We start from the raw sequence: 14,202 nt of genomic DNA, 5'->3' as shown, positions 1-14,202 counted from the left end.
CTTCCTCTCTAAAAATATAATCAGAGAGAAGACAAAGATATATAGAAAGTGTTATTTCAGTCTCACTAAAAATATTAAAAATTGGAAATAATCCAAATAGGCAACTATGCAGAAATATGTATATAAATTATGATAAAATGGGGGGAAAGAGTCAATCAAAGAATGCTTAATTGCATGGGGAAAATGTCATTAAATAACATTAAGGAAGTAAATAGAATAGAAAATTTTATGAATAAGTTTCTTTTTAAATATTAAAAATATCCACATTAAAAGGATTGAAATAAGATATATCAAAATGCTATAGTGTTTTTCACTGGATTACAGGTTTGCAGGTAAATGGTATTTTTTTCTCTTGCTATATTTTTCAATGACTATGTGTTAGATTTAATAATAGAAGTGATATATTTCATATAAGTGTATTGAATTAGCAGATTGTTAGGCTGAACTAATCCATCCATCCATCCATCCATTCATCCATCCATCCATCCATCCACACCATTGAAAAAGGTCATTCCAATGATTTTGTACAGAGATAATCTTAGTTATACCTTGTTTCTGCCCCAAATCACTGAAATGATTGGTGTCAGTGTTTTCAGTCCTGGCTTATCAAGCAGAGAAAGACTGTCTCCAGACAGCATGCGTTCAGAAATTGGATACGCAATAATAGAGAAATGTGAATTCTCATAAATGAATGCACATTTCGGAGACTTTGAAAGCTTGCCCTACCAAAGAAGTGGCATTGTGACTACTAATGACCTTCAAAAACAAGATATTCATTATATCCAGGTCATACTGACATTTTACTTATTACTGGGGAAAAAAGTCATTTTCAAGAAGCCACTGAGAAGTCACACAAAAACTTTATTAAATTCTATGTAAAAGCAATTCTCCCTAATTCATATTGACTTTCCCCCCCTCTTTTACACTGTTTATTATTCTTAGGGACATTTTGAGAGAAAGGTTGGTATGTTTAGAGCACAGAGAGGATGCTACCAAGTCCCCCGAGTGCTGATCTTGGGTAAGAAATGTTTTCATTTGATGTGTGGAGCTCTCAAGCAGTAAAATGAATATAACACCCCGTGCTCCTACCCTACTGAGAGGAAAATCATAAAGATTACTTGATTGTAAAAATGAATGAAATTTAGGTAAGTTGGTCATTTAGTTTTACTGATAATCATGTTATAATCATCAGGCTGGAAAGAGAAGAAATACTAACAAGGAGCCGTGCGCCCATCATATAGACTACCATTCCTGGGGGGTTTCCAGACACTGTGAAACTGAAAGCATACTTTGTAAGTACTGAACTTTTAGTTATTTGAATGCAAAGAGGTTTGAAGAACCATCACCTCTTTGAACAGAATTTTTCTCTTTTTCTTTGAGGCCATCGGTGACTGTCTATAATCCATACCCTCAATAGAGAGATGTTGGAGGAAAGGTGCCAAAGACATACGCTTAAGAATTTGTTGCTAAAAGCAGCAGAGCAGTCAACACCTTTCAAAGACAGCTCAATTATTACACTGATTGATTGCAAAAAAACAGAAAGACAACAGGAAAGAGAAAGAAAATCCCTCATTTTTTTTACAGGCTAAGCAACTTCTACTAAATAGAGTTCTTTAGTAAGCTTACCAAGAAGCAAAATAATAACTTTACAGGTCTTGGTGTCACTCATAAATAAACTGTAATCCTTGTATTTTTCAGTATTTTATCACTTAAAGACAGTTGAAAGGTTTTTTGTGTTTTTTCTTTCATTGCTCTATACATTATTTTCTTTTGCTAGCTGTCATTTCATAGGTAGAGCACTGATCTGTGGCGTCTGAGGGGGAAAAAAATCCACACAATTCTTGCCTGCAGCCAACAAACCTCCCAAAATTTCAAACTGATTATTATCAGAGTAAAGTGGTCTATTTCCCAAAGATCCATTCTTTAGAAATGAAGCCTTAAGACAGCTTCTGTGACAGAATATAGATCTCTGGAGGTAAAGCCTGGCTCATCTCTTCCTGCCTGCACAGTTCCTCTGAAGGCACGCGCGCCCAAAGCTTTGGTAAAACTGAAATGCACACTCTCACTAGAGTCCTCGGTCTCCCAGGAACAGGACAAAAGGACAAAGAGAAACGATGTAGCATAATCGTCAGAACTGAAGGTTACAATACTTGCTTGCTGTGTGAATTATGGTTGTTCACGCCCCTTCTCTGTTAGCATTTCCTTATATATAAAATAAAGAGACAGTGTTGCTTAATGTTTTCCAAACTCAACAGGGAATCATATCAAATGACAAATTCCATCTCATGAAGCCCTTTGAGGTCTTTCAGAATAGTAAATCTCCAAGTACAAAGTACCATGAAATGCCAGTGTTAGATTAGCAGTCAGCTGGGAAGGTACAGAAAGAAGTGAGTGGATTTCTTTTTCTGAGAGTATTCCCCGCTTTAAGCAGAGACAAAGGGTATGCTTCTGCAATAAGAAAAATCAAGTGCAGGCAACGGATTTTAATTTTGTAGAATCACAAATGAGGCATCAGGAAAACTGCAGCTATTAGAAAGAGCAAACACCGGATCCATCTCTTTAAAATTCCAAAATCTCTTCTTACATGGAAATGGAGACTTTAACTTTTCTTTTTTTTTTTTTAATTCAAATGGCTCTTCCTAGGTTTGTGAGCTTTAAGAGGTTTTTATTTAAAAAAGGAAATGTTTCCATGGGCAAAATCTTGCTTTCTTTACCATCTCAACACACACACACACACACACACACACACCAACTTAGCATATTTCTCCTTACATATGATATATCTCACATTTCATTCTAGAGATATCCACTATGTGACTGTTAAAAATGTGTTCAGGGTCAAAGTCTTGTGAGAGCAGAGATGACAGTTCATAACAAGGGGCAACCCCTTCCTCTTCCATTGCCCATGACTGACGTTAGGAACCAATGAGAGAAAATACTGCCGGGCAACTACTGTCAATGCAGATTGGGGCAGAGTTGAAATTCATTTTCCATTCCTGTTGTAATGAAAAGAGCACCAGGTGTAGGTCAGAAGACCTGATTTTTTATGCTGATTCCATAGTATACTTTGGCAAGCCACAGAATTTCATGTACTTGGGTACTTCCTATAAAAAGAGGAGTTTAACTAGGTAAGCTCCAAGACTACAACCCGCTCCACTTATTTGTAATTCCAGTATATACAGATATTTTTGAGTCCCACTACCAGAAAAATCCATCAGTACCACCAATATGTATGTTAACATTAATGTATGATAGTCTATAACTAGTTTCAGATTTTGGTCTCATACAAAACTCTCCATCCCTCAAAAAAAACAAAAACAACCCTTTCAGATAGGTGTTATATGAAAATTAACTGGTTATCTCTGACCCCATTTGAATGAATTTATCAGGTTCTTCCTGAAAAGCACATCTATACTTCTCTTCTATACACTCTCTCCTATTTTCTAACTAATTAAAAAAGTAATTAGATCAACTAATTGTTTTAGTTACAAAATCAAAAATACTGAGTATTTATAGCAAGCCTGGTCACGGGGGAGACTTCTTTCAGAAAACCATGAAATCTTTATGTTCTAAAGACTATTTCTCTCCATAATTTAGTACTTTCTCCCACCTCTCTGAAAGTAATGATAATTGGTATAGAAAGGAACAGTAGAGCTCAATTCTAATAGCGTATGTGATTAGGCTATGGCGATTCGATGTTAGAGCATTCTATTTTTAGAATAGGTCCTTATCTCCATGGAAAAACTAAAAAAAAAAAATTATATTACATAAGAGAAAAGAATAAGATATAGAGCACCAAAGGAAGATGATATTTTCAAGCATTAAAGGAATAGTGGAACAAGGAAAAATATTAACGAAGGGCACCCATGGTTGTCTTGATTGAATTAATCAAAGAGATGAAATCATGCACATGGTTATTCAGTCTCACCTTCAGTAGGGAATCAGACTAGCACAGGAAATTATATTCTTTGTATAACTTTGGGCAAGTTGTTTCATCACTGAAGCCTACTGCATGCATTTCAAAATGAAGACATGAGGGACACGGTCACCTAATCTATAAGGGTCTATAAGAGAGTAGGCAGACCTGTTATGTAACATTTCATGTTATATAATTATTATATATAGTAACATATTCATGAAATTCACCTCTTTCTCACTGTGGGGGATATAGATGATTGTAAAACTTAGATATTTACACTCTAAGACACTGAACCCCTTTATGTCATGTGAAAGTCCTGATTAGTGCTATTCCTTACAAATAATAAAACATTTATGATTGTATCAGTTTCCTAAGGCTGCCGTACCAAAGTACCACGAACCTAGTGGTTACAACAACAGAAATTTATTCTCACAGTTATGGAGGTGGAAAGTTTGACATTAATGTGTTGGCAGAGTTCTTTCCTGCTTGGTGGCTCAGAGGAAGAATCTGTCCCGTGAGTCTCTCCTAAGCTCCTGTTGCTTGTTGGCGGTCCGTGGTGTTCCTTGGTTAATGGCAACGTAACTCCAATCCCTATTGTTGTTGACATATGACAGTCGCCCTCTGTGTGTGAGAGAGTCTGTGTCTCTTCTTCTATTTTAGTGTGTCTATAATAGCAAAAACCTGACAGATTAGTGAGACAACTAGCCTGAGATAATACAGCTAATCAGCGCGGGAATTTGGATTCAAGCACTAATGTGTCTAATTGCAAAGTTTCTGTTTTTAACCACCACTAGATAGTTTTGTACTTATCCAGTCAGTCACAATTTCAAGTATAGCCAAAAAAGGAGGGGGTACAGAATGCACTGGAACTGGGAGATAATGGAAATTCAACAATTTACATAGCAACTCTTGCAACAGTATGGATTCAGTTAAATTATACTGAAAGTGCTCCCATTCTGAAATCTTAAAACCAGAAAATGGGCTAAGGGTAATTATTAGCATGGGTAAAACTTAATCGTTGCAGGCAAACATCTTTTGGAAGCAATTCGCCCAAGAACAGACTTTAAATTCCATGAGTAGAAGGGACTATTTAGTTTATCACCATAAATTCAGGTGCTGTCACTGTCTCTTTAGCTTTGCCATGTGACAGCTAAATACCTAGCATGTCCTGAAATCTTACTAAGGGTCAGATTCTATAATACATGCAGAATCCTTACATTATCTCATTTTACCTTTTCCATGAATGCTCTGAGGGCTATTATCCCCATTTATACATTAGAAAACTGAGGCTTAAGAAAAGCTAAGCCATAGCAAAGGTTATAAAGGTTGTGCGCAGTGCTATGGGAATATCAAGCCTAGCCTAATAAATGACTAACCTTCACACTTTGGGTAACACACAGGGCAATCAATATACATTCACCAGCTGTCAGTCAGACCGTAGCATCTTTGTAATTAAGTCTTTCCAGAATAGATGGGAATCCTGTATATAACAGTCACCATTGACAACTGGCTAGTATCATAATTGAGAATGACAGTGAGTAGAAGGCTCATGCCTTTGGGCCTAGATTTTTCTCCACAGAGCCGTTAGCCCTGCAAGCAATCCATGAAGGGCAGATATTGTTGGCATAAGCACTTCACATTCTAAAGAGAACTATCAACTTAGAAAATATAACCAAAACCATAGATTTGTGTCTCATTAATAAGGACATTTTTTGAGAGTTATCGTGTGAAGAAATTCTTTCAGCTTTGCTGTTTGCAAATATATGGCTTTCTCAGCACACTGGCTCTTCACGTTTTGGAAACATGTCTTGAAGAAGGTTGATTACAAAAGAAGTAAAAGAACAACTGGTAACACCTGCAATGCTGATGATCCATCAACAGATGGTAGCCTCTTAACAGAGGCAGAAAAACCTGCATGCCACATGTCCCTGAGATCATCTTAAGTAGGACAGGACCAGCTACCACAAGGAGAGAGGCTATGCTGTTACACAAGTATGAGCAGAACAGCATCCGTTTCTAACACTTCACATCTAGTTCTTCATGCACACTGTCTGCTAACAAAACCACACCACCCATGTTATATGCGATCATGGGTAACTTCTCTGTATTCTACAGAGCTGCTGATTATCCACATTCCTTCCAAGTGTCACTGTGTTTGTAGCTAGGAAACACATAACCATCACAATAATAGCTACAATGTATTGAGTGCTTACCATAGAACGGACTAGACTACTCTATACTGTACCCATGTACTGTGTAAGAGTTCTATATATATCATCCCATTTAGTTTGCAAAACAGCCCTGTGCTGTTAATACAATTAGAATTCCCATTTTACTGAGGAGGAAAGTGGGGATCGCAGAGGTTAAGTTACTTAACATAAAATCAAACCCAAGTCTCTCTTATTCCCTTTCACTGGCTCTTAAACGCTACACTTTGCTTACGTACATTTGTTAGGCAGGGGCTACTCAGTAACAGATAATTTTGGAGTCACAGAGGAGGGTCACAGAAGAAACTGCAATCCTGAGACCACACACGCCTTGTATCAGATAGAACTCGTGACAGAAAACAGTATTCAGCCCAGACAAAGAGACGTGAATGAAGAGATTGTTCACAGAGGTGTTAACATGGTTGATGGATGACAGGAAGGGGGCTGAGGCTCACAGACTAGCAACAGAGGGAAACCAAGGCCAAAGGGAAACAGACGAGAGGAAAACAGTACTCCTGGAGCCGATGAGAGCGGAAACAACACAGGAGCTGTAGCTATATCAGGTCAAGGCACTAGCACAAGGAGAACAGGGACAAAATACTCTGATCTCTCTCCATCCTTCTCCCAATATTTGCCAGTGCTTCCCATTGCAAATCCAACTGAAAGCCACTCAGCAAAGGAGCCCAGGTGATAGAGACTTTGGAAGCCAAGGCTTTTAGGAACCCAGTACAGCACAGACAGTGGAAAGTGGGTCCAGGGAGGCACACCAGCACATTCGTATGTACAGGATCCGGAGAATACGCTCAGACAGCTGTGCTGAGATTGATGTCAAGGTTAAAAGTCTGAAACGTACCTGATAGATAATCAAAAAACATCTGTCACTTTTCAGATCATGGCCTTTAAAATTACCATACCCTACTGCTCGACACAATTTTTATCCCCTTACATATGTCCTTATGTTCACCAAATGCCACAGGTTAGCATTATTTCAGAAGGACCAAAAATCTGTGTATAGCAGAAGGAATTCTCCTGCCTTGAAAATGTCACCCTATATTTGTCAGGCTGTCTTCTTCCTGATACCGCTGTCCAATGTGTGTAGTATAAACTCACCCATTTCCTAAGTTTCAGAAACCCCATCAATTGAGCTCTACAAAAATGATGTGGGATACGGTAACGCAATCATAGCAGAAAGGTAGACTAAGGAGAAATAAAGAATTGTATAAGGAACTGTGACATGGAAGAGGCTGAGGGGTAGAATTATGTTATAAACAGACTAAAACAAGTGATACTTATGGATTGTGGCATGATCAAGTACAGGTCCCTTGATACTGCTGGAGACAAAGATAAACCAAAGGAGAGTGACAAAAGAATGTTTAAGGAATTGATCTACCAAGATTCAAGTCAATTAATATTAAAATAGGGCTCCCATTTTCAGGAGATTTAAAAATGCTTCAAATCGGTATGTACTATTTGACGTCGTAGTTCGAACGTTTTAAGTTAAAAGAAGGAATAAATCAGTTCCTGGAACAGGTATTCAATGAAGTAGTGTGATTCTAGAATATCCGCAGCAGTAACAGATTAAGAAAAAATAAGGTCATGTTATTTAATTGTGTCAGGCTTTTCTTTTTTAATCTTGAAAATGACCCAAAGCAAGTTTTCATTGCTAAACTGAGAAACCTAGTGCAGAAGCAACAAAATTAGGTAAATAAACAAAACAAAGCAAATTGCTGTTTGTAATGTTACTTCTTTCATTAGTCAAACACCATTAGGGAAACACTAAGAGCCATGCATTGAAATTGCACCTGCCAACTTGGGCATTTTCTGTGATCCATTAGGCTTTCTTCAATAGAAAATTAATTATGTTGCCATTTCATAATTTTCTCCTGAAACATTTATGCAGGTGTCAAGGATGCATTTGACACAATTCAGAGCCTCATAATGCCTTTAACTAAAACATTTAAAATGTGGTGCGTAAATGGGGAATTGCTGTGATCTGAAACACAGATAAATAAAAGTGACAACATTTGAGAAGCAACACATTAAATATACTTGGGGACGTTATGATGGCTTTGCCAAGGATGTATTTGTTGTAGATTTTGCTTTTCTCTGCATTTAGATTTGCCTTTTGATGTTGAGAAATATTCTGATAGATCTTTGAAGACTAATGTGCCAATGAGATTTTCTACTCTGAGGTCCTACAGAAAATCTACAGCAATGTCATTTATTGCTCCCACATCACATATCCATGTTTATTTTTATAAGCTATCTCAGAGTAGAGAATATCAATTTTTAATTTTCAAATTATCATTTGAAATCCAGTATCTTTCCTTTTGGATTGTTTCTCCTGACATAAAGCCCTATACAGATTTCCAAGTCAAGAATGCTAAAAGAAGTTTTAGCAATAGTTTAGCTCCCCTGTAACAACTAATTTTGAAATGTAGCGTCATATTCCAGCTGCAATTTTTCTACCATGTATGATTGAGAATCAGCAAGAAAATGCTCCCTGATTCTACTGTTACACCTTCCTCAGATTTCTTTGTAGTAGCAAACTTTAAAAGAGAGTCCAAATCTTTCTTTAAAAACGCAGGTTTTCAATCTGATGTTACTTTGGAAGGCCTAGAAATAATATGTCAGGCATGGGGAGTGTTTAATGTTTTAAGAAGCCATATGACATCTATGGCCACGCAGGATCCTTCCAGCAAACTCATGAGCCAGAAAGGGCAGGAGATATGAACTAATTTTGCAATGGAGGAACTGAGGCTTAGAAAGGGTAACGTCTTGTTTGTTTGGTGAAGCAAGTTGTGGTGAAGACAGGAGACACATCACGGGGCCCCACAGCATGGCCCCTGGCAGGATGGAGCTCAATTTAGAGGAGGACAGGGCAGGGCTCCAGTCACCGCTGCCTCCTTGAATCACGGAGAAACTCAGTAGTCAGACTCTGGCTATCACTCTAGAGCCCTATAATGGGATCGCCAAGGTCTCCTAGGCCAAGATAATAAGGAACCCTTTGGGGACTGTACTTCCAAGGTGCTCAGAATGTCATGGAATCTGCTACTGGTTAATTCCTTTGCTTTTTAAATCCAGTACTTTTTTTTTTCTTTTCTTTTTAGTTTCAGGTGTACAAAACAATGTAATAGAGATTTACACCCCTCATGAAGTGATAACTCCCCTCCCCTAATCTACTACCCCTCTAACATCGTATATAGCTCTTACAATTCTATTGACTCTATTCCCTGTGCTGTACTTCATATCCCATGACTATATACTTGTATATTAAAAATCCAGTACTTTTTAATTACAGACTTTAAGTTAGGATTCTAGGCTTTACTTCTGGTTGGGCCACTGATTTGCTGTTTTATCCTGAGAAATGAACTTGACCTCTCTGCTTAACTAGCTGCAAAATCACTAGAGTAAGAATGATCTCTCAGGAGTGGTACGCAAATTCTTTTGTTATAACTGCTATATTCCATCCATGCAGAGGAAAACGCTATGTCAATTACAGATTAGGACTAGTTTAGACCCAGTGAATCTAAAGCAGGGTAGGTGGAGATATTGGTCAAGAATAACTTTCTTAAAAAGATGCATAGCATCAGATATTTATAGCATTGAAAAATGTATTTCAAGGACTGACTTCAGTATGATAGGCTTCCTTCTGGAAATGTTGATGCCTAGCAATGACGGAAAACATTCAAAGTTGCTTCTGAGCCAACTGATTTCATCGAAAACAAAAAAACCAAACTGCAAAGCATTCTAGAGAAAAAATAAAATAAAACACAGCAGGCAAAATTTCAAAGGCTATTCCAATTGCCCAAGTCAATGGTTCCTACTCAGCATGGCTAAGCCACGTGGGTTAATCATTGTCATCTCTTCCCATAATCATCTCCACACCAACCAATTATTTATCAGATGAAACAATCTCCATTAGATGTCAAGTGAAAGCATTTGGCTGCCCCGTGTTTTGTCTAATTCCGGGTGGGTACAGTTATGAAGAAACAATTTAATATGGGAGAATAGCATCCATTTCCAATGGGTTATGAAAGTGCTGCACCGTCTTCGCCAGTAATAGAGTGTGGATGATTCTGCTGCAGAACATAGGGAATGATTTATGAATGATGCCTGCAGAAAAGACCAGGGCTGGCCTCCCAATTAATCAAATTCCGAAGCACCTTAACAAAGGATGCCGGACTGGTCATTGGAAGCTCATTAGTCGAAGACAACCCGTAGTTTTCAAATAGCCTTAAAAGAAACCATGTAATGAAAATAATCTATCAGGTAGGAAGTGATGAGTACTATCTCTTAATGAGACAGGAAACCCAGTGGCATGTTTCATACAAATAAAGTCGACCCTACATTTGCATTATTTGCAGAGGAACTTTAATATAGGTTTATAAAATAAGAAACATCCGCCTCTGAAGAGGTATTAAAACTAAATAGCCAGTTTTCTATTGACTCTCACCATCATTGCCTGAGCTGAGAAGCATTTATTCTTTACCTTTGTTCTAAAAATTAATTTCCTTGTGTTGAGACAATGGATATAGTGTTTAGGTATAATGTGTATATCATAAACAAAACCCGGTGAAGAGCATCGTTTGGTCAGAAGGTAGCAGGGGAAATGCTACGAAGAGAGCTGGCAACATAGCTACCCACATAGCAATCATGAACGGTAGCACCCATTTCTCATCTGGTTTAACCATGGACTCCTACCACATGCTCAATTTCTCTTTTTGACCTCAAATACAATAAATGGATACATTGTCATCATTATCTCAAACAACCCAAAGAACATTAGTGGAGGGCACTAGGTCTCAGGGGCCATTTCTAAATAGCATCGAAGCCCAGAGAAGATGATCTCCAAAGTACTTCATATCAGAGGGAGAAGATTTGGTACAAATCACCTACAGAAGAAGCAGCTCCAAGGGAAAACAGGAGGGCTGTGAAGTACCGAACAGCAAAGCAAGCATCCGTGAAGACCACTATGACAGACTTAAGGAATTTTGCAGTGAGCATCCCCCCAGGGCTACATTTTCTCTTTAGTAATGTCAGATAAGCTAAAATCTTCACTATTCATTTCACAATGAGTGCCTGGCTCCTTTAGTAAAGCAACTAAAAGCAGCTTTGGAAACCTATAAAATGAATTGAATCTCTTAACTGTTCCTGGGCGATAATCATATCTTTTGCGCTACGTTCCATTATAATTAAACAATTCCCCACTGGCATCACATTAAGCTAATATGCTCTTTTACCCATAGGCCGCTAAAGGCTTGTATTAAATATCCAGTAATGAGACAGTTTTGCCGTCTTACTGTCACAATTATTTTTAATATGTCAGATAAGATGAACCCCTTATGAAAATATTTCATCTTTGACTTCCTCCAAAAACTTCCTAGTGCTTCCAAATGTATTTCCTCAAATTCTCCCCACATTTCTTTAGGTAGGTTAATGGCCATTCCTGTTCACATAGAAGTAAAGGGGAAGTCTGTTTGGGGCTGAGCTAACCATTTTGACAGTACTGCCTAGTCAGTTCAATGAAGCAAGCAGTTGAATTAAGTCTTACTGGCTAAATCAGATCTATGTGACGGCTGCTGGTGAACCAGGAGTCCCTGGTCCTGGTGAAGAGAGAGAAGGATATGTCCTCAGGCATCACCCGTTGTGGGGAATGTTGCAAGGCACTTGTTACTCACAAGAATTACATTATAAAAAAGTATACATTGCTTGCTCTATTTCATTCATTAGAGCAGATTCAAAGTTTTCGCTTTAACAGCAACGGTGAATAGCTGATGTGTCCCATAGAGGGCAAAAGTTAGCATTACAGCTGGTAGAATAAGAATTTTTACTGAATTAAAACAGCAACCTTCAGGCTATGTGTGAAGACTAAGGGGGGAAAAATGAAAAATCAGGAACTTAAGCTTAATTATTATTCTGATTGGTCTATTTACATGACTAAAACAACCACATGTTCATTTGAAAAAAACCCAGACTCTATTACAATTTCCATAGGCTTTGCCATGAGGCAAAGTAACATCCCATTGGTAGTTAGTGATTTGCCCAAGGTCACGCAATGCTGACTTGGGGGACTTCGAGTGAGTGGAGATTTTTCACAGGAGACACACTCTACACTAGAGCAGTAGAACAGACCATTCAACAGCTCAAGGTCTAGAGTCAAATTTCCTGGTCTAAATCCCGTCACTACCTCTACTAGTTCAATAACTTTAGGCATGGTACTTAACCACTCTGTGCCTCAGTTTTCACATCTGTAAATTGAGCATTGTCAAATAGCATTTGTTTCACAGAGTTTTATGGAGGTTAATTGAGTCAGTATTTGTAAAGTGTTGTACAAATTTATAAAGTGTATAGCCCACACATAGCACACACTCAATAAAGCTCAATAAATTCAAGTTGTCATTGTTATTCCCTAATCTGCTTAGTCATCAGAATCACCAGGGACCTTTGGACAATTTCTTCCTGCCCCACTCTTACTTACTGCATCAGTACCTCAGGTGTAACCCAAGAAATTTACTACAAGTTCTTTAAGCGGGCTTCCTGATCAACTGAGTTTTATCACTATTTTAGCACTAATAAATCCTAATAATCACCTCAAAGAGTTATCAGCTTCTCAGAAACAATCTCTTTGTTCAAAAATATTTGCTTTCCTACACATTTTCACCTGTTTGCATTTATTTATATGCATATATGTCTGTCTACTAAATCTCATTTATATTAATTATTCACTATGATGGTTTATTATAATTATTTACATTTGCTATAAGAAATTACATCAAATGAGTGGACAATATATCTTATTGAAGCTTAAACACAATTAATGTGAATAGACCTCAATATAAATCTTCCCACCTAGGAGACATTGATTCACTAACGTTCATTATTTCTATGATTTGCTTGCCTTCTTGCTAATGACATTGTATCCTTTCCTGAAATGGTAACTTCTAGTTCATTTAACTGTATATAGTATATGTATTTTAAACATGGGAAATTGTATAAGCAGTGATGCATTCAATAATAGTTAATTTCTTAGAAAGATAGATAAAGAGCAGCACTGAAAGCGGAGACATGATCTCCGTATTGGAAATTGGGCTTTAAGGTACCACAACAAGTAACAGGCAATGCTGCTCCCTCAATGGAGGACTTCTTGGTACCCACAGTCCCCAACCACATCTGCACCACAAATTGCTTTCTAAAAGTAATAACGCAGCAGACAAACATTATTCATTTGGATCTAAAATCTATGGGGGACTTTCAGGAGCTTAGATGCTATAACCTGCAGCAGACAAGATAAGAAATACTTCAATAAAGATGCACTCAGAGAACTGTTTCCCCTTTTCACTAGCAGAAAGGATTATATGAAAGAGTATCTAAAATTATCTTAGAAAATTCTTCTAATATACACAGACACATGCATCTAGACAGATGACCTCTTTTCTTTTCCAGACAAACACCATAATTAGAGATCTTATCAGAATGGTCACCCCTTTCTGTGCATTTTGATGGAAAGAGAATAGATTTAGTATGAGAGACACCTTCTCTCAATCCCTAAATTCTTCATTGACCTCCCAGGTGACCCCCTGCAAGGTGACTAATCTCTCCTGACCTGAGCTTTTTCACATGCAAAACAGGGAATTATTGTAAGGATTAAATTTGATATGTGAAATGGACTGATTTCTAATGCAGAGGAGGCACTCAGTAAAATAAGGGTTTTTAAAAATTTCTTCTCTTTATTAACATAAACCATACGTGAATGTTGGTTGTTACTGCATATGTATAACCTGTTCTTGCATTTTAGAAGAGCAAAATTGCATCATTTTCCCAATACACTTTATATTTTGTAATCAGCACTCAACTAAAAATTTCAAATTACAATTTTTACTACATAAACATAAAATGATCTGAGACCAAGGCTGGTAATTTCCACTGAGCCCAGAATGCACCTAAAACATCAATATTTATTTATTTTTAATCATTAAGGCTATTTCTGTTTGAAAGCAAATAACAGATATAGCACAGGAAAGAGATGGGAGGCAAGGAATGAAGGAAGGAGTAAAAGGAGGAGGGGGAAGGAAC

The sequence above is a fragment of the Rhinolophus ferrumequinum genome, chromosome 9 (genome assembly GCF_004115265.2).
Source record: "Rhinolophus ferrumequinum isolate MPI-CBG mRhiFer1 chromosome 9, mRhiFer1_v1.p, whole genome shotgun sequence".
In the NCBI taxonomy this organism is placed as follows: domain Eukaryota; kingdom Metazoa; phylum Chordata; class Mammalia; order Chiroptera; family Rhinolophidae; genus Rhinolophus; species Rhinolophus ferrumequinum.
Note: the sequence above shows the minus strand (reverse complement) of the source record.